This window comes from Vicugna pacos, unplaced genomic scaffold (genome assembly GCF_048564905.1).
Source record: "Vicugna pacos unplaced genomic scaffold, VicPac4 scaffold_19, whole genome shotgun sequence".
Lineage (NCBI taxonomy): Eukaryota > Metazoa > Chordata > Mammalia > Artiodactyla > Camelidae > Vicugna > Vicugna pacos.
This window is the reverse complement of record NW_027328740.1, coordinates 24564774-24586906: the sequence shown is the minus strand read 5'-3', so window position 1 is coordinate 24586906 and position 22133 is coordinate 24564774.

Below are 22133 nucleotides of genomic sequence, written 5' to 3'. Positions count from 1 at the left end.
TCCCTGCAGCGAGTAAAGTGAAGTCAGGGCCTGTGGGATCCGTTTTCATGGCCACATCGAACCTCAGCAGAAGCCACAGCAGGAGTGGATTACTGTCTCTCCAGCTGTCATCCTCGTGTCTGAATGCCAGGCTTCAGACCCGATCCCCTGGGGCGCTAGGACAGTTATAGACAGAGGCGGCTCAGGGAGGCCTCAAGAGGGCGGTACTGGCCTTCCTGCCGACACGATTACACGAAGATCAAACAATCCATCGATGGAAAGAAAATAAGAACCATGGTCACATCTGGACCCCAAGCTTAGACGTGGTGTAATGGGTGACATTTACTGACAATCCAGCGAGGTTCTGGCCAGAGTTAGAGACCAGGGCAGCAAGCTGGGAGTGACACTGAGGAGTATCATTGTGCAGAGGCTGGACTGGGTGTCTGCAGGCTCCTCCCAGGAGAAGCCTCAGTGTTTGGGAGGTGGCTAACATGCCTCCTTCGTGTCAAAAGCAAGTGATGCCACCTGCGGAAAATCAGCTGTAATCCTGAGATGGGTCAGCCCTGGGTGATGTGATAAAGGCTCCTACAATAAGGGGGGGCCAGATGAACAATGAACCAACCAACAGGCTGAGGAGATTCCCACCTGTGTTTATCGTGCTTTCATAGCCAAAAATGAGGAGAGAGTTGACTGGCTCACCATGAATATTTTAACAACTTGAGAGGGTTCCAAGTCTCACTGCATTTAAGTGTCACCTGGAGGAATTCAGGCAGTGTTTAGACCCAGGGGAGGCTAACGGCCTCTCAGTTCCTCATCAACCTGGCAAACCCACCAGCCCTCTATGGCCAGACCTTGGCAAGTGCCTTCCCTTGTTATAACAAAACCCTTCCCTCGCACGCCTGTGGTAAGCTTTTTTTTTTAATTAATGGGAATTTGGATACCTTACAGCCTCCTCAGACCTTTCCTTAGGGCTTCTCTCCTTAGACCCCGGCAAGGGGGCCCTCTACCCTGGGTCCTGCACTGCAGAGGGTCCCCCTGGCCCTGACACTTCCTCTGGCCGTGCCCTCCATCGGGTGGAGTCAGCAGGGCCAATGGGACATGGTCATTGGCTCCATCCCGTGCTCTAGAAACCCAGGACCCCGATTGCCCCGTCTCAGCAGCCCCTGACCCATTTGTAGTGCCTGCACCGGCTCTCCCTGGAGTTCAAATTCCCAGGACCCACAGAGAGGCCAAAGGGCAGCTGTTTGCATGGAGGGTATATGCAGAGCCCTGACGTGAAATCTGAGTGTCCCCCTGTGCACATCCAAGGCCCCTTGTGGCAAGGGATGGACCCAGCATTGGGAAGAAAAGGGTCAGGCTAGTGATCAGAGACTGAGAATCAGCTCTCCCCGCACGCTCACTTTCTTTGCAGGACTCCCCGGGGTCTGGGAATTCTAATTTTGAACCTGGTTTTCCCCTTACAATGAATGTATATTTGTAAAGGCAGGAAATTACAACCTCCTGCAATTAAAATGTTTAGATATATAGGATGTGAGCTCCCAGGTATGCTCTGGAACTGCACTTCCAAAGGTCCAGAGCAGTTATGTTGGCTCTACTGAGACTATAAGTGGTAAAGACCATCTCCAGAGAGGAGGGGCTCCTGCTTCACTCCCCGAAGACAGGATCTTCTGAGCGGATAAAACGATGGACACTGAGACCCTCAATTGTAAATTGATTTAGAATAACGCCAAAGGTGTGTATGACGTGTGTGTGCTCACATACGCTCCTGAGGAATTGTGTGGTACATGACTGTGAGTGTGTGTGTGGCTGTGAGCGCTTGCGCCTGGGGATGTATGTGGTTGTGAGTATGCTATGTTTGTGTGTGCGTCTGAGGACGTGTGTGGTTGTGTGTATGGTAGGTGTGTGTGTGATACATGAGTCCATGTACGTTTGTGTGTAGGGAAGTATGTGGAGCAGAGTCAGTGTGTCTGCACGTGTGTTTGTGTACGTACATGCATTAGTTTTAACAGTAGAAGCTGTCCTTTAGATTTCTGAAGTAGTAAAATTTGTATGATGTCTTTTGCTGTATAATTAAAATTTTAAAAAATCTTCAGTCACCAGAAATTTATTCCCCCCCGAGTCTGATTTTTTTTCCATATTGATATGTCTTCATTTTACTGATAAGGAAACTTAGCTTAGAGATGCTAACTGACTCAACCAAGGGCATGGAGCTCGCGCGCCCAGGGCCAGGACGCAGTCCAAGCCATGCTGCTCCAGAGGCCTGGAGCCCTGCTCATGATCACGCGTGGCCTCTTGGCGGGGGAACAGATTCTGATGGGCTGTGGCCAGCGTGCAGGCTGCCCAAGCCTGGGGCTCGGGAAGCCGGGCAGAGAGTACCAGACAGCAGACAAGAGTGAAGTCCTGCTCAGAATTCAGATAGGTTCCTAGGTCTTGGATGAGTAAGGAGGCTTACTGCTCATCCTTGATCCCTTTGCTGGTGGCCAAAAGGGACCAAGGCCCACGAGAGCACTTCTGGGAGCTGCCTGCCAAAACCTGAAAAAGGACTGCTCTGCAGTAGGAACAGAGGAAGGAAATGTCGCCTCTTTGTGGACATTCTTGGTGATGGCAGTAGGAGGCCTAGCAGCCTTGGTATGGGGGTGGCAGGACAAGGTCCTAGTGGATGATCGTTTTCACCTCTCTTAAAAATCATTGCTTCATATATTGTATCCATTTAGTGGTTTATTTTAGGATGGTAAATATGGTCTCTGTTATTCCATATTAGCTGGATTGAATAATTTTTTTATTGTTAATTTTCTCCTAAATGATTTGGAGCTATATTGCCTTTTAATGAAAATTCTCTCTAAATTTTTATAAATCATCTCTAAGTTCATAACTTTATATGTAATTGGACCAGTATTCCTATAACACTATCAAAAATGAAATAATCTATTAGATCCTGTTCCTCAATAATGATAAATTTAGCATATTTTAACTCTCTGCTGTTCCAGATTGTGTGTGTGTGCGTTTGTGTGTGTGTGTGTGTGTGTGTGTGTGTGTATGTGTCCTCCAGTTGCTACTTTTTAGACAGTTGCTTTCAGTTTGTTATATTAACAATGAAAATATAGGTATAACCTTCTTGGATTTCATTGCTCACTACCACTATTTAATAATATGTCTTTCCCACTTTTGAGTTATTTCCTTATCGGGAGTTTCAAATCAACTGGACGTATGATTCATTAAGTTTTTTCGAGCAGTGGACTTGGAACACTTTCATGTCCATATGCAGCTTTATGTTCTCCTCCTCAACAACTCTCAGCGTGTTGTTGTGGCCCAAGCCTTGTTTTAAAATATGGCATTTTTTTTATCACCAAAAAAACAAAAAAGATTTCTTCATTTAAAGTGCTGTCTTTGTGTGACTGGCTAGTCTTGTCTGGTGGATAGAGATTTCCTTAACCTTCCTCCTTCTTTTCGCCATAACTCGGATTCATTGAGATGCATGTTTTTACAATTTCTCAGATGGGCTTCCGCTTTGACTTCCACTTTAAACCATCACCCCACTCTTTTTCTCCATGCTTATTCCTGAAAAAGTGAGCTCTCTATTGGATTAAAGATGGTTCCCTTCAGAGATGTGTGGCTCCCTGTCCAAAGGTCCAAATGAAGAGAAAAGGAAAGATTCCTGTTTCTGGTGGTTACATTTTGTCAGCTTAGAGATCTAGTTATCCGTGTGGCTGCGGTGGAATCTGCAATATTTTGGCTCAGAGTTTCCTTTTTCTGGCTTCCTAAGGGAGCTGCATTAGCTGGGGTCACGGCGCTGTGGCCGTTGTCAGGATCCCGGGGCTGAGGCAGCCCCTCTCCACCCTTGTTATTTTGATCTTGCAAACTGGGTCCCAGCTATGCGAACCCTGCACATGGTGGCCAGGGTTGCCCCCCACGTGACGTGTCTCCAGTTCCTCGGCATCCCTCACTGCTATCAGCTAGCTCCAGTAAGGGTAATAGCTGGCTTCCACTGCGGTCCTTCCTCCTTCCTCTCCAGGCAGGCCCTCCTTTCCCACTAGTTGTCCCTATACCTTCTCTCCTGCGCTACATAAGCTAAAGGAATTCCTCAGCATTTCCAGCGGGTAGATGGCGCTGTTCTATGTTTGGACTCCTTCTGTGCTTGCAGTGGAAATTTAGGAGGTGGAAAGGAAGAGCTTGGGGTTTCTCTGTATCTAGGGGCTCCCTATCCAGCAGATTCAACTAACTGTTATTTGAAAATATTCTTGAAAAAACAGAAAGTTTCAAAAAGCAACACTTGAATTTGCCATGCACTGACAACTACTTACATAGCATTCATGTTGTATTAGATACAGTGAGTAATCTAGAGATGATTTAAAGTGCACAGGAGAACACAGCAAAAGAGAATGTGACAATGAATGTACGTGTGTATTCATGTATAACTGAAAAATTGTGCTCTAAGCTTGAATTTGATGCAACATTGTAAAATGACTATAACTCAATAAAAAATGTTTATATATATATATATGTATATATATATATATATATATATATATATAAAGTACATGGGAGGGTACACATAAGTTCCATGCAAGTCCTATGCCATTTTCTACAAGAAGCATCAGCATCCATGGATGTTGATATCAGGGGGGAGTCCTGGAACCAGTGCCCCATGGTTACCAAGGGATGACTGGAAGTCCAGGCTCCTTATCCCAGCCTGCCATGTCCCCACGTGGTCTGACTCCTACCTGTACCACACTTCCCTTGTCACTCTCCTCCAGCCCTGACAGACTGCCCTCTGATTCTTGAACAAGCCACACTCACTGCGATTCATGTCTGGCCCCTAGAAATACCCGTTACTTTCTGAGCATGGCTCTGCTTTCACAAAACGGGTTGCATTGTCACTAGTGAAGACAGTGTGGAATTTCCTTTAAAAACTGAAAATAGACTTAACTCATGATCCAGACTTCCCACTCCTGGGCATATGTCAGAAGAAAACTCTAATTTAAAAAGCCACATGCACCTCAATTCTCACAGCAGCACTATTTATAATAGCCAGGACATGGCAACAACCCAAGTGTCCATCGACAGTTGACTGGATAAAAATGTAGTAGTATATTTATACAAAGGAATACTACTCAGCCATTAAAAAGAACAAAATAATGCCATTTGCAGCAGCATGAATGGATGTAGAGATAGTCATTCTAAGTAAAGTAAGCCAGAAAAAGAGAAAAATGCCATATGATATCACTTATATGTGGAATCTAGAAAAGGACACAAATGAACTTAAATACAAAAGAGAAACAGACCCACAGACATAGAGAAAGAAACTTATGGTTACCAGGGAGAGAAGGGGATGAGAAGGGATAAATATGGGAATTGGAAAAGTTTCCCTCTTGGGAAGTTATGGAAATGTTAGCTATCTTGATTGTGGTGATGGTTTTCTGGGTGTAGACATCTATCAAATTTATCAAATATACATGTAAAATATGTGTAATTTACTATACAGGAATCATACCACAATAAAGGTGACTGTATAAAAAAAAACAAAAGATTGGCGGCATTGTGTCCTATGATTTTATGTGTCTTTAGTGAGTGGGCCTTCAAGTTTCTGGTCTGCCATATTTTCTGAACCAGAAGTGCCCTCCTTCCCTTTTCTCTGATAAACTGTCAGTGGGTGGCATTTATTCCCGTGGCTTCAACTTCTCTCTGTCCACTGATTAACTGTCAAATCTTTTCCAGCAAGGACATTTCATTTCAGTCCCAGAAATATACTTATAATTGACAAGTAGACATTCCCACTTCATTAGCCCATAAAAATCTGAAGCTCTGTGTGTTTGAATTTACACTCGCTCAGAACTAGGTTTACTTCTTCAAACAATGGCATCACTATCCCATCTGTTTTCCGTGACATACATCTGGGAGTTTTCTACTCCCTTACCCCTGTCAGTACTACAATTCTATTCTTCAATATCCCCCAACTAAGTCCCTGCTTCTTGATTCCCACTGCATTAATTTACACCCCTTGCTAGTCTCCCCAGTGCTGTTCTTTAGAGTGAACAATCCACTTTGCTCACTTTTAATGACTAATCTGTGTCACTCTCCTCCTTAAAACCCCAAAGAATTCCCCGCGGTGTATGTGAGGAAGTCCACGCTCCCTGATTTAATGTCACACCTTCTAATCATCTAGTTGCTGCTTTTTTTCAGCCTCAGCTTCCGTTAGTTCCCCACAGCCTCTAGCCTCACTGACCTTCCTTCCCTAAGTGCAAAGTGCTCTTAGACACGACCAGACCTCTGCACGAGACACAGAAGCTACGGAGTATCCCGTCCCCACCACACACTTTCCTGGTCTAGAGATTTGCTGGAATCCTTCAGATGTCAGTGCAGAAAGCGTTTCCTCTCTGACACCTTCCTTACCTTCTAGAGAACCCTGCCCCAGGCAGTGCAAAAGCCCCTCTGAACATGCAATATATATGAAGCCAAGTGAGTCTTACCACATTGTTTTGAAAACCTATTTAAATTTGTCTCTTCCACGACACACTATGACCTCCTTGAGGGATGGGGGGCTGTGTGGTATTTGTCTAGACAGCTAATGTCTGGCACAGACCCCGGGCCATCGGAAAAAGTCTGCTGATTCATCAAAAAGAATTGTCGTCTTTGCGACGTAAGAAAGACTACATGAACTCTGATCTTACACCATCCGGCAGGGGTCAAAATAATTTCACATAGAACTACAGAGGCAAAATATGTGTATTCTTTTCCTCTTTTTGAGCCCGAGATCATAGGCATCCTGGAACGTGTCACTCTAAGCTGTCTCTCCCCTAGGCTGTCACGTCCAACTTCAACATATTTTTTAGAAGTTGTAAGGATACGTGTACATCACGCCATCTTAGAGCAAATGGCGCTTCAGCCAGACCCAGTTTAATGTCCATATGAAAATCAGAAATCTTCCAAACTGAGGCCTGAGGAAACATTTCCCTTCTCTCCTTCCAGTCTGTCTGCCATCTGCATCCCATATCCCCACTGCTCATCTGCGTCAGACCACCTTCCATCTAGAAACATTTCCTGTTGGACACTTGGATGAGAACTAATTACAGCAGTCATGAAAATGACCCCATGAACGTAGGCTCTGCACAACAAGGATGCTTTGACCGGAGGCCTCAGCCATGGCCTGCAGGGTCTGTTCAAGTTTTCTGCCTGGCTTCCCTGCAGACGTTGTGCAGAAAATCAAGCCTGTAGTTAAAGTCATAGAAGGCCCAAGAAATCCAGAAAAATAGAGTGAGAGTCATCTCCTTGGGAATATTTTTGAAAACCATCCACTAAAGGAAGAAGAGATTTAAGAGGTTCGTTTCAGAGCAGATTATGTCCAACTGCAGGTGGGTTAGTTTTGTCATTGTTGCCCTCTAGTTGGCTTTCTGCTGCTTCCAACACGCCTCTGTTTAGAGAAGTGGCCTGGCCCTCAGAGCAGAAAGGTGAGCTGGGCCTGGAGACAGCCAAGCTCCTCTGCTGTGTAGTATACCGCTGAGAAGGAAGGGATGGCCCAGGGCTTCCTCTGACTCTCTCCCTCAGTTATAAACACTCTGAAGGGAAAATGGAGTAAAAAATTCTTAATTCAGTATGGTATTGTCAAAGTATAAAAATAATTGTCTTTGGAAGGGAGGGTATAGTTCAAGGGGTAGTATATGTGCTGGGTTCAATTTCCAGTAACTCAACGTAAAAAAAAAATAAGAAAAATTCTTTTTCAAAAAAAGAAAATGAACAAAGAAGAAAAGCGATCTCAAACAATCCAACTTTAAAAGCAAAAAGAAACATTTTATACATAGTAATAAGCTCTGTCTTTTGCTAGATTAGGAGTTTGGGATTAACAGATACACACTACTATGAATAAAATAAATAATAAACTCCCAGGTCCTTAATAACATAGTTCACCTGAATCCTTTCTCTTTTTTCCCCTAAGCAACCCGTGAAAAACTCTGAAATTCTCAACTTATAAAAGAATTCATTTAAAGGTGGTTTGAAAGTTACTGGTTAAAACATTTATTTGTGATTCCGTGAATATAGGTCTAGTAAGAAAGATAGACAATAAATCAGTAAGCAAATAAATATATTATGTACTACCAAGTACTAATAATTGCCACAAAGAAACATAAAATATAATAGGAGAGAAAATGATTGAATAGGAAATATGTGTGTGCTATTTTAAATAATGTGGTCAGATAAGTCCTCTCTGAGGGTAAAATAATTTGAACAAAGTCCTGAGTGAAGCAAAAGAATAAGCCACGTAGGTAACAGACAAGAAAAGCCTCCCAGGCCGGGAGAAGTGTAAGTACGAGACTTGGAATTACAAACACAGTTGTCCTGGTGGGGACCGTTGGGCGGTGAAGATGGGCTGGAGCAGAACGGTGAGACCTGAGGCTGCAGAGATGGGTGAGGGGCCGGATCACACGGGGCCTTGGTAGGGACTCTGGATATCCTTCTGAATACAATGGAAAATCACGAGAGTATTTTGCAAAGCGGAACGACTTGATCTGATTCATAATTTAATAAGACCGCTTTGGGTAACATATGGGGAATAAGCAATGGAAGCAGGGCAAGGTAAGCTGATGGAAAGCCAGTGGGAAGAGTGCTGCTGACCTGGAGAGAGACACCGAGGTTGGGCTGGGATGATGGTGGGAGATGGGCTGAAAGGGGGACACGATTTCACAGTAACGGTCACAGGTCTTTTTTTTAACATTTTTTATAGATTTATAATCATTTTACAATTTTGTGTCAAATTCCAGTGTTCAGCACAATTTTTCAGTCATTCATGGACATATACACAATCATTGTCACTTTTTTTCTCTGTGATTTATCATAACATTTTGTGTATATTTCCCTGTGCTATACAGTGTAATCTTGTTTATCTATTCTACAATTTTGAAATCCCAGTCTATTCCTTCCCACCCTCTACCTCCTGGTAACCACAAGTCTATATTCTCTTTCCATGAGTCTATATCTGTCCTGTATTTATGCTTTGTTTCTGTTTGTTTGTTTGTTTTTGTTTTTGTTTTTTAGATTCCACATATGAGCGATCTCATATGGTATTTTTCTTTCTCTTTCTGGCTTACTTCACTTAGAATGACATTCTCTAGGATCATCCATGTTGCTGCAAATGGCATTATGTTGTCGGTTTTAATGGCTGAGTAGTATTCCACTGTATAAATATACCACATCTTCTTTATCCAGTCACCTGTTGGTGGACATTTAGGCTGTTTCCATGTTTTGGCTATTGTAAATAGTGCTGCTATGAACATTGGAGTGCAGGTGTCATCCTGAAGTAGATTTCCTTCTGGATTCAAGCCCAGAAGTGGGATTCCTGGGTCATATGGTAAGTCTATTCCTAGTCTTTTGAGGAATCTCCACACTGTTTTCCATAGTGACTGCACCAAACTGCATTCCCACCAGCAGTGTAGGAGGGTTCCCCTTTCTCCGCATCCTCTCCAGCATTTGTCATTTTTGGATTTTTGAATGACGGCCATTCTGACTAGTGTGAGGTGATACCTCATTGTAGTTTTGATTTGCATTTCTCTCATAATTAGTGATATTGAACATTTTTTCATGTGCTTTTTGATCATTTGTATGACTTCCTTGGAGAATTGCTTGTTTAGGTCTTCTGCCCATTTTGGATAGGGTTGTTTATTTTTTTCCTTATTGAGTCTTATGAGCTGCTTATATATTTTGGAGATCAAGCCTTTGTTGGTTTCACTTGCAAAAATTTTCTTCCATTCCTTAGATTTTCTTCCTGTTTTATTTCTGGTTTCCTTTGCTCTGCAGAAGCTTGTAAGTTTCATTAGGTCCCATTTGTTTATTCTTGCTTTTATTTCTTCTAGGAGAAAATTTTTCAAATGTATATCAGATAATGTTTTGCATATGTTTTCCTCTAGGAGGTTTATTGTATCTTGTCTTATGTTTAAGTCTTTAATCCATTTTGAGTTGATTTTTGTATATAGTGTAAGGGTGTGTTCTAGCTTCATTGTTCTATATGCTGCTGTCCAGTTTTCCCAGCAACATTTGCTGAAGAGACTGTCTTTAGTCCATTGTATATTCTTACCTCCTTTGTCGAAGATTAGTTGACCAAAGGTTTGTGGGTTCATTTCTGGGCTCTCTATTCTGTTCCATTGATCTATAGGTCTGTTTTGGTACCAATACCATGCTGTCTTGATGACGGTAGCTCTATAGTATTGTCTGAAGTCTGGGAGAGTTTTTCCTCCAGCCTCTTTCTTTCTCTTCAGTAATACTTTAGCAATTCTAGGTCTTTGATGGTTCCATATAAATTTTATTATGATTTGTTCTACTTCTGTGAAATATGTCCAGGGTAATTGCATAGGGATTGCATTAAATCCATAGATTGCTTTGGGCAGTGTGACCATTTTAACAATATTGATTCTTCCAATCCAAGAGCATGGAATATCTTTCCATTTTTTAAAGTCTTCATTAATTTCCTTCATCAATGGTTCATAGTTTTTTCTGTATAAATTTTTCACCTCCTTGGTTAGATTTATTCCCTGATATTTTATTACTTTGTGTGCTATTTTAAAGGGGATTGTTTCTTTACTTTCTTTTTCTTTTGATTTATCATTAGTGTAAAGAAATGCAACTGATTTTTGAACGTTAATTTTCTAACCTGCTACATTGCTGAATTCTTCAATCAGCTCTAGTAGCTTTTGTGTGGACCTTTTAGGGTTTTGTATATGTAGTAACATTTCATCAGCATATAATGACACTTTTACCTCTTCTTTTCCAATTTGGATCCCTTTTATTTCTTTCTTTTGCCTGACTGCTGTGGCAAGGACTTCCAGGACTATGTTGAATAGGAGTGGTGATAGTGGACATCCTTGTCTTGTCCCAGATTTTAGTGGGAATCTTTTTAGTTTTTCACTCTTCAGAACTATGCTGGCTGTAGGTTTGTCATATATAGCTTTTATTATGTTGATATAAGTTCCCTCTATACCCACTTTGGCGAGAGTTTTTATCATAAATGAATGTTGAATTTTATCAAATGCTTTTTCTGCATCAATTGAGATGATCATGTGGTTTTTGTCCTTTCTCTTGTTGATGTGATGTATTACATTGATTGATTTGCGTATGCTGAACCGGCCTTGTGTCCCTGGGATGAACCCCTCTTTGTCATGATGTATAATCTTTTTTATGTGTTGTTAGATTCTATTTGCTAAAATTTTGGTGAGGATTTTGGCGTCTATGTTCATCAGTGGTATTGGCCGATAATTCCCTTTTTTTGTAGTGCCTTTGCCTGGTTTTGGTATCAGGGTGATGGTGGCTTCATAGAATGAGTTTGGGAGTATTCCCTCCTTTTCAATTGTCTGGAAGAGTTTGAGAAAGACTGGTATGAGTTCTTCTTTGTATGTTTGTTAGAATTCCACGGTGAAGCCGTCCAGTCCTGGACTTTTATTTGTAGGGAGGTTTTTAATTGCTATTTCTATTTCCTTTCTAGTGATCGGATTGTTCAACTGTTCAGTTTCTTCTTGATTCAGTTTTGGTGGACAGTATGTTTCCAGAAACTTGTCCATGTCCTCTAGGTTATCCAGTTTGTTTCCATATAGTTTTTCATAATATTCTCGTATGATATACTGTATTTCTATTTTGTTTGTTGTAATTTCTTCATTTTCCTTTCTTATTTTGCTAATTTGTGCTCTCTCTTTTTTCTTCTTTGTGAGTTTGGCCAGAGGTTTGTCGATTTTATTTACTTTTTCAAAAAAACCAGCTTTTGGTTTGGTTGATTTTTTCTGTGGTCTTGTTAATCTCTATTGTATTTAATTCCTCTCTGATCTTTATTATTTCCTGCCTTCTGCTGCTTTTTGGGGCTTTTTGTTCTTCTTTTCTAATTGATTCAGTTGGTGGGTTAACTTGTTTATTTGAGATTTTTCTTCTTTTTTGAGGAAGGCCTGTATCGCTATAAACTTCCCTCTTAGCACTGCCTTTGCTGTGTCCCATAGGTTTTGAGTGGTTGTGTTTTCATTATCATTTGTCTCAAGGTATTTTTTAATTTCAGCTTTGATTTCCTCATTGATCCATTCTTTTTTCAATAACATATTGTTTAATCTCCATGCTTTTCTTTTTTCTCCTTTGTTTCTCTGTTGTTGATTTCCAGTTTCATGGCATTGTGGTCAGTAAAGATGCTTGAGATAATTTCTATCTTCTTAAGTTTGTTGAGGTTTCTTTTGTGTCCATGGACATGATCGATCCTGGAAAATGTTCCATGTGCACTTGAAAAGAATGTATATTCTATTTTTGGGTGGTGAAATGCTCTGAAATTATCCACCAAATCTAGTTTTTCTATTGTAGTATTTAATTTCTCTGTTGCCTTGTTTATTTTCTGTCTGGAAGATCTGTCTAGTGATGTTAATGCAGTGTTAAAATCTCCAACTATGATTGTATTCCCATCAATATCCCCCTTTATCTCTGTTAGTAATTCTTGTATGTACTTAGGTGCTCCTATATTGGGTGCATATATATTAACGAGTGTAGTATCTTCATCTTGTATCACTCCTTTAGTCATTATAAAATGTCCCTCTTTATCTTTCTTTATGGCCTTTGTTTTAAAGTCTATTTTGTCTGAAATCAGTACTGCAACACCTGCTTTTTTGGCTTTTCCATTTGCATGGAATATCCTTTTCCATCCTTTCACTCTAAATCTATATCTGTCCTTCCCCCTAAAGTGGGTCTCTTGTATGCAGCATATTGAAAGTTCTTGCATTATTATCCAGTCTGCCACTCTATGTCTTTTGACTGGAGCATTTAGTCCATTAACATTTACAGTAATTAATGATAGATGTGTGTTTATTGCCATTTTGAACTTATCTTTGCTGTTGAATTGGTATATCCTCTTTGTTCCTTTCTTCTTCCTTTTGTGGTTTGGTAATTTTCCTTTGTATTATCATGGATTTTATTTAATTTTTGTGACTCCCTTGTAAATTTTTGACTTGTGGTTACCATTTTTTGTAAATCTATTCACCCATTACTATAACTGTTTTCATTAAACTGGTAGTAACATGATCTCAAACCCATCCTAATTTTAAAAAAAGTTTAAAAAACAAAAAAATTCCATATTTCCCTGCCTCCCTCTCCCACTCTCAGTGATTTGTATGTTTTCTTTTATAATTTCGTGTTTTCTTTATTTGTAATTCATGAGTTATCACCTTTCCAGTTGTGAGTTTCTCATTTCTGTAGCATTGTTGGTTTTCTATTTTGAATAGCCCTTTCAATATTACTTTTAGCATGGGTTTAGTGTTGCTAAACTACTGCAGTTTTTTTTTTTTTGTCTATGAAACTCTTTATTTCTCCTTTTATCCTAAAAGATAGCCTTGCTGGATAAAGTATCCTAGGCTGCATCTTTTTTTCTCTCAGGGCTTTGTATATATCTTGCTACTCCCTTCTGGCCAGTAGTGTTTGTGTAGAGAAATCAGCTGAGAGCCTTATGGGGGTTCCCTTGAAATTCACTCTTTGCTATTCTTTTGCTGCCTTTAGAATCATTTCTTTATCCTTGACTCTGGCCATCTTGATTATGATATGTCTTTGTGTGGGTCTATTTGGATTCTTCCTGTTTGGGACCCTCTGAGCTTCCTGTACTTGGATATCTGATTCCTTCTTTAAGTTTGGGAAGTTTTCAGTCATGATTTCTTCAAAAACCTTTTCAATCCCCTTTGATCCTTCTTCCCCTTCTGGGACCCCTATTATGTGAATATTGGGACGCTTTATATTATCCCATATGTTCCTTATGCTATTATGATTATTTTTTATTTGCTTATCTTGTAGTTTTTCTGAATGGGTGCTTTCTATTGCCCTGTCTTGTAGATCACTAATTTGTCCCTCTGCATTAACTAGTCGGCTTTGCACAGCTATTAGATAATTCCTCATCTCTGTCAATGAGTTTATCCATTCTGCTTGGCTCTTCTTTATAGCTTCAATTTCATTTTTGACATATTTTATATCTCTAAGCACTATCTCTTTTAATTCCTTCAGCAATTTGCTCACTCCTTTTTTGAAATCTTGATCTAGTAGGCTATCGATGTCTATTTCATTGATCTTTCTTTCAGGGGATTCCTCTTGTTCTTTTAATTGGGAAAGGTTTCTCTGCTTCTTCATGTTGCTCATACCTCTCTGGCACTGTGGTTTATAGAGTATCAGTTGTCTATTTTGGATCTTAAGAATTTTATCTATCTAATGCCTATTTAGGAATAGAACTTAGGGAAAAAAGAAAAAATAATAAGCGAGAGAGAGAAAGATTTTTAAAGAAGAGAGAAAGAAGGTTTGAAAACAGTGTATAATGAATAATAGAAGAGCGAGTTGAAGCAGAGAATTAATCGGGTTGAGACGTCCTTTTAAAACCTTTAAAAAAAAAGGGGGTGGGGAGATGAATAGATGTATTTGAAGCCTGTGTCTAATCAATAACAGGACATTAAAACCCAAGAGAAATAGAAATGAATTAAGAAGTAAAAATTAAGAGAGTAATTGAAAATAGAACAGGTAAAAACAGATTTAAAGAAAAACAAACAAACAAAAAATAAACAACAACAACAACAAAAAAAGGGGGTTGTCGGTGTTCTCCTGGATTCTGTGTGCTTTTAATGCGATGTCCTTCTGTCTTCGTCCTGTTTTGGAAGCTCAGCTTGTTTTCATATGCCCTCCGTTGGTGCCCTCTCCTTTACTGCTCCCAGCACCTGTCGGCAAGCAGATCTCGCCTCCTCCTAACACGGGGTCAGATGCAGCTCTCCTCTGCTGCGGGTGGGCGGGTCACTGCCCCTCCGGATGCCGCAGTCAGATGTTGCAGACTGGCCAGGTGTCACAGGTCTTAATGCTCGAGTTGGACACAGACACAGAGTGGTTCAGGGTAATGGGTATGTGATATTTGGGGCTGAGCCACAGTTTTTGTGCAGAGACCTGACAGGAGAATAATGTGGGGACGTTGACGTCGGTAAGAAGTGTTGGTGGGTGTTGAATTCCCCCTAGAGCCGCGTCTCTGTTTCTCTGTAGATGAAGTCAGCAGAGGAGGGATGGTTGTTCCTATTTCTGCAGAGAATTGCGTGTCCTCCTCATCGACATATTCGAGAGGCCGACCTGCCCGTCCAATTGCAACATCTTGAATCTGCTTCTTTCTATCCAGGAGATTTCCACTTAAGATGCCAATCAAAAATTCCCGTGTCCAGAGTCAGAGCTGTGTGCCTTTGGGGTGGTCTCAGAGATGCCTCCACAGAGGATCTGTGTGCTCTCTCTCCCTCAGAGCACACAGTTCCCTTCAGTCCACTGGGTCTCAGCAGAGAAGGTTTCACACATAGCCCCTCTCAGACCCTGGGGCCAACCTCCCACTTGGCCGAGCTCTGAAAATGAGCACGAGTTCCGGGCAAAAGGCCTTCTCCAGGGCGCCATCTGGCAGGTAACCTAAGGACAGTGTACAAAAGAGTGGGAGGGTAGATTGTATAAATGGATTTTAATTTTTGCTCTGAATCTGATTGTGTCCTTCCGTTTTGTTAAGAAAGTGTTCTTAGGCCAGACATGATTCTCCTTTTTTCTTTCTATTTGGTCATCCAAGTGGTTTAGATAGGGTATTTGTTTTTGGGTAAGAATCTTTAAGAAAAAACTTGCAAATAGCGACTTGCTAGGCATTTGGACAAGACAACCAGTAAATTCTCCCAGCAGTATTAAACCCCCTTGTTCCTCCAGGGGGTCCCCAAAGGTATACATTTTCCAATCCTGACCCAAAACCAATGCGTCTTTTCTTTTTTTTAATCACTTCACCGTGGACAAAAGATATCACTAAAGGAGGTGAGAAAAGAGCAGGTCCCCATCATCCAGAGTCCCTCCCACAGAGCCCACAGAAATAAAGAGGAGATAAACGAAAGAAACGGTTTATTTATACACACACAGGAGCCAACCAGAAAAGTAACTACCATGTTAAATGGTGAAAGTTAAAGGCTTTGTTATCAAACTAACATAATAAGGCAAAGGGAGAGGAGAGAATTGGATTCCATGACAGGTTTTCTTCTACATCTATTGAATCTCAGCTATCTTCAGCTAAAGTGCTTTTGTATTAACCATGTGTTCCATCTGACTTTCCATTCCTCGAAATTTGTTCTTTTTCAAGATTCACTCATGTATTCTGAGCCCCTGGATTTTCCACGTGAATTTTAGAGTGATTGTCAATTCCTGCAAAAGACCACCTGGGATCTGGGTAGGCATTCTTTGAGTCCTTAGATCTATTCGTGGACTATTGTCATCTTAATAGAATGAAGCCTTCTGCTCCATGAATATGGGATTATTCTCTGTAAATGTAGGTCTTAATTTCTCTCAACAGAATCTCTAATCTATTGTAGTCTTCAGTGTCCAAGTCTGGTACTTCTTCATCACCCCTTTTGGATGCTGATTCAGAAGAGACACGACCTCCTGGAGAACCTCTGCTGCCATGGAGCTGACATGGAACTGAGTCCTAAGAAGGCTTCAAATTCTTTTAAAAATAGGATTAATGTACTTTAATTACTCCATAGATGAGTAATGAATGGGTCACATTAACATAGGATTTTAATCCTTTTAGAATTAGTAGAGTAATACAGACACAGTACAAAAAATGGAAATATTGCCTAAAAGAGAAGAGATTTGTAATTTCCACCCTCAGAAGTGACTGTCATGAATGATTTGGTGCTTATGTCTCAGTCTCTGTGTCTCTCAGTATGTCTCTCTCCATCTCTTTCTCTCACACACTCACAATTAGATCAGTTTCCATCTATGCTGATTTCACACATATGTGGTCATGCAGATGGGACCCTGGGTGCAGACGGGTCTGCATACTTCCACCCTGAGGCCTCCCTTGACGTTGGGTTGAGACCAGGCACCGACTTTTCCAACTGCACAGCATTCATTCATCCACATGAACCAGAAAGAGTGGACCCCATCCCCTCTCCATCAACATTAGTGTTGCTTTAATTCCGACTGTTTCAACCAGTGCTGTGATGAACACCCTTGAAAAGGCATCTTTGAATAGGTGTGTAAGGATTTTAGTGGGATGAACTATAAGGATCAGAACTTCTGGGGAAGAGATTCATCTGTGGCCCTTTGATATTTCCTGCACCCTGTTTTACTGAAGAGGAGCGTCCCTTCACTCTTCCCTCCAGGGGATCTGCTGGAGCCTCTGCCTGCTTACATTGTCACCAGGGCTGGTTGTCACCTGACTAAAGACCCGCCAGTGTTATGGTGACTGGTGCTGTCTCTGCAGTGTTTCCGTCTGCCTGTGTTTTCCCCTGAGAGGTCAAGCATCTCTAACACACACTGGCAACCTGTATTGCCCCTCATTGGAACTGCCCATGCCTGTTCTGTTTCTGTTTATAACACTGGGTTTTGAAAGATTTTTGGACTACAGGGATGGGAAACTTTTCCTCAACCTTGGGTTATGAATAATGCTTTTTCCAGAATGTGGTTTGTCTTTCAAGCATTTTTTCTGGGCTTTTTGTAATTTTTTTGATTTGTTTGGTTTTGTTTTCACCACAGGAAGAGCTAAGCATCTCCCTTCTGTCTTCTGGCTGTGGTGTCACAGGGGGAACAGCAGTGTCTACACTGAGATTATGCACAGAGTTACTAAAAGGGCTTCATTTTGTACATCACATCTTTAATCCCCCTGGATATCCCCTTAAAATAATAAAAATGCTGTTTCAAGTGAAAACAAAAAAATCACCAGCCCCAGGTGAATACATGTGGGAAGGCACAAAAAGCCAACTTTCATAAAGTTTCATTGAAAGGGAACACCCAGGAGAGGTAAAGACACGCAGAGAGAAAGAGGACTTGGGGTTGTCAGGGACTGGGTGAGGAGGGAGGGGAGAGCGCTCTCTGGATCCATGGTTTCACTTTGAGGAAAGAAATAGTGTGAAACTGGATGGTAGTGATGGTCGCACAACATTGTGAATGCCCCTAATTCTCCTGAATTGCACAATTTAAAAGGGGAAAAGTCTATATTTTATTACATGAAAGTCTAAAAAGAAAAATAAAGGATGCCATAAATGATGTGAAACAAACAAAGGAAACTAAAGAAAACCAAACAAATACATCTCCAGCGGAAGGGACGTCAAGTTTTGGGGGGAACTGAGGGTGGGATTTTGGAGAACATTTTGGAGAAGAAGGTGTGGGTGGGTGCAGAGGGGCTCTGCCCGTGGTGGTGGTGATGCCTGAACTGGATCTCGGTTGCCCAGCAGTCCAGGTGCAGAAGCAGGTTCAGGAGGAGCTGCAGGAGCGGCAGGAGGGAGCTCGTGGTCTCCTGCTGAATCCAGATCGTCCTTTTTTGGTCTCTGACATCTTCCCCTGCCCTTGCCTCCTCTGTAACTATTGGATGTGGAGAGAGTTTTAAGTCTTGTGGAAGAGCTTATGCTGTGAGAGAGGAAAAATTTATCCACCTGCCTCCTTTTCCATGTGCCTCTTGAAAGACAGAAACCTTCACAGACATTTCCAGACAGCTCCCACCCAGAAAGTGCCCACAGGATGTGTTCTGTGACTGAATTATTCCAGAGAGGTGGTCTGAGACCATTCTTTGCTCTGGTCCCAACAGTAGCCTCTGGGGACACCTCCCTGTGTGGCCCAGCCCTCACCCCTCCCTCGCCTACACATAGGCACCAGTCCTGCATTTCTGACCTTTGGGATCTACTTCGGGGGCTCCTGGTCCTCCACCTGACATACAGCGAGGTGGGCAATGTGCTCCAGGTCAGAGCCGGGTGTGCTGAGCTACCCGTCAGCCCCGGGCAGGTCCCTGGGAGAGCCCTGGGTGATGTCTGGGTCGGAGGCCTGCCTCACTGATTTGTGGGCCATGGTGATGGGGACCCCTCCATATCCAGACCCACCTGGAGCCTGTGCTGGCCCTCAGAAGAGTGGCACACCAGCCCTTCAGTTGGGGAGGTGGCGTTGGTGTTCTTATTCATCAGCTTCTGTTCAGTATGTGGTATCTGACTCTGCAATGACAGTGACCAGCAGCTGACCAGGACTGGAAATCTCAGAGCCCTGCTCGGCCAGGAACACTGCTGATTCTGTCCACTCGACCCTCTTCTGCCAGATCAGACTGGGACCTTGTTCAGCTCAGACACCCGGGAGGGAAAAGACATACCCAGAGAGCATGGGCTGCACCTCGGGCAGCAGGACCATTCCCCGGCTCTCCACATCCCAGCCAGCCAGCTTTGACCTGGGCTGTGGATGTGACCAGGCCCCCAGGCCACTGACCTGCTTTTGCTTGAGGCAGAAACCCACCCCCAACATGACTGATCCACCTCCACCAGCCGGGAAGGGGCTGTGGTTCTACCTGGGTGGGATCTGAGAGGTGGCCCGGCCTGGGCGGGCCTGCCCTGGGCCTCCCTGTGTTACCTTTGGGTCTCTCTGGCCAAAGGGCCAGAGGCGCCTTGAGTGAGACCTGATCCAGCGCCGGCAGCGTTGGTACAGCCCCTCACTGCGGGCTTTTTGGGGGTTGCGGCCTCAGGATAATGGGATGCAGCAGAACATGCCTCTGTCTCCAACCAGGTGAGCTGAGTAGGGACTTCTCTACAGAGTGGGTGCCTGGTGACTTCGGTTCCAAGTTCTGTTGGGCTCTATTGCCAGGGAAGTGAGGTCACTTCCTGGGGTCCACTTCTCCAAGCTTCCTCCTGACACAAAGCTCCTCAAGGGCCTTTCTGGGCTGCCAATCTCTCATTTCTCAGTTCTTGCCATGTTCACACACAGTGACACCAACTCACCCTCCCCCATAGCCCTGGGGAGGCCTGGATGCAGCCAGTGCCGCAGCTCTGAGGACACACCTGGGTTCAGACCTGGCTCTCCCCACTCAGCAGTGCTATCATCCTGGACAAGCCACGTGCCTCTCATGGTCTCCCCAATCCCCCATCGGCACAGTGGGGGTCATTCTGGCCCCTGTTTCCTAGAGAAGCCATCCTGTCTCTAGACCTAGAAACGCCTACTGCATCTGTCACCACCACGGGCTGGCATCACAGGGAGATCGTGTACAGACTCAGCAAAGGAAGGACCCCACAGAGGGCTGGTGGAGCGCAGAGCACATGCCACACCGGCCGGGGTCTGCCCTGTGGTCTGGATAAAGTCACTTTCCTTGCTACTTGCTTCCCAGCTCCCAGTCGTGAGACTGAAATTAAATACAACTCTGACATCGTCCGCTCTGGCATACAACCTCCTAGGTCATTCTGTCATGTTGAAATACAGGCACAGTGTCTCATCTCGGCCTCTGTGGTGGGCTGCCCCACAATGGCTTCCTATTTTTTGCCTTCTGTTCCCACGCCATTGTGTGAACCCCACACCCTCCCCTGGAAGATAGATGGACTTTGGGACCAGATTCTGACATGTAGACTGACTTGTGAAAATGTGCGTGAGTTCCACTCATTACCAGCTCCAGTGTTCCTTCTCTCTGTCTCTGTCTCTGTCTCTCAGTGCCTCTCTCTCTGTCTTGTCTCTCTCTCTGTTTCTCTGCTCCCCCTGCTTTTCTGTGTTTCAGTCTGTCTGTCTCTTTTCCTGTATGTATGTGTATATATATATATATATATATTTATGTGCATATGTGTGTATTTATGTGTGTGTATTTTTCGGGCCCACGGCAGGTCACTTCTGAAAATCCCTTGATGACATATTGATTATTTTGAATTCATGTTACTGAAGAAAAATTATCTTTGAAAATTGTGCAAGAACGTTAGTGGGATCTCCTCTAAGGATCAGCACTGCTAGGGAAGGGATGCACCTGTGGCACTTTGATGTATGCTGCACCTTGTTCTGCCGGAGAGGAGCGTCCATTTGCTCTTCCCTCCAGGGGAACTCCTGGGGCCTCTGCCTGCTCACGTTGTCACCAGGGCTGGTTGTCACCGGGCTAAAGAACTACCAGTGTGATGGTGGCCAATGCTGTCTCTGCAGTCTGTCCGTCTGCCTGTGTCCTCACCTGAGAGGTCGAACATCTCTAGCAGACACTGGCCACCTGCACTGCCTCTCGTTGGAACTTTCTGTGTGTGTTTTGTTTCTTTTCAGAACACTGGGCTTCAAGAGGTTTTTGGACCACAGGGATGTGAAGCTTTTCTCTGACCTTGGGTAATGAGGAATGGTTTTTCCAGGCTGTGGTTTGTCTTTCCATCTGTCTTTCTTGGCCTTTGTTTTCTGTTTTTGTTTGCTTTTATTTTGCCATAAGAAGAGCTAAGCATCTCCCTTCTGGCTCTGGTTTCACACTTAGAACAGCAGTGCCTACTCCAAGATTATGCTTGAGTTACTAAAAGGGCTTCATTTGGTACGTCTCATCTTTAATCCAGCTGGTTTTCCTCTCAAAATACAAAAATGCTAATTCACGTGGAAACAAACAAAATTTCACCCGTTCCTACTTAAGATATGTGGGCAGACAAACAAAAAAAAAAGCCACCTTTTATACGATTTCACTGATAGGGAACCTCCAGGATACGTAAAGACATAGAGAGAGAAAGGGGATTAGGGCTTGTCATGGGCTGGGGGAGGTAGGACGTGGGGTGCTCTTTGTATACAAGCTTTTACTTTGAGGAAGGAAATAGTCTGAAACAAGTGGTGCTGGTCTCACAGCACTGTGAATGCACTTAATGTTCCTGAAAATTGCACAATTTAAAATGGGAAAAGGCTAAACTTTATTCTTACTATCTTAAAAGAAAAATTGAATATACTATAATAGAAAAGAAAAAAATCTGACTCCATAGAAGATCTGTCCTTTTGGCTTTAACCCTGTGCCCTCTTTTCTAGGCTTAGTCTTACTAGCTCTGCACCTTTTGTAAAACAATGTTGCCTTTAGCCTGAAATATACAGGAGAGCCTATTTTCAAGGCTCTGATCATTAAGGATATTAACACTTTAGCACTCATATAAAGACAACAAGTTGCAGAATAGAAAATAACTTTTGCTTTTGTTAGAGATTTTACAGAGGCACTATGACCTGGTCTTCGTAGACAGCTGCAGACCAAGATAATGGCAGACTTGGAGAACCATATTGCCCATCAGACTTCAGGCTCCTTTTCTACTAAAAAGGGGAGGGGCTGTGGTTGGTTGTTGCAAACTTCTCATTGTAGGATTTCTTTGTTCATGGAATTCTTTGCAGCTATCCACGTGGTTCAGATCATGGTGTTCCTGTAAACGTGCAACAAAACAAACTTTTTCTATTCT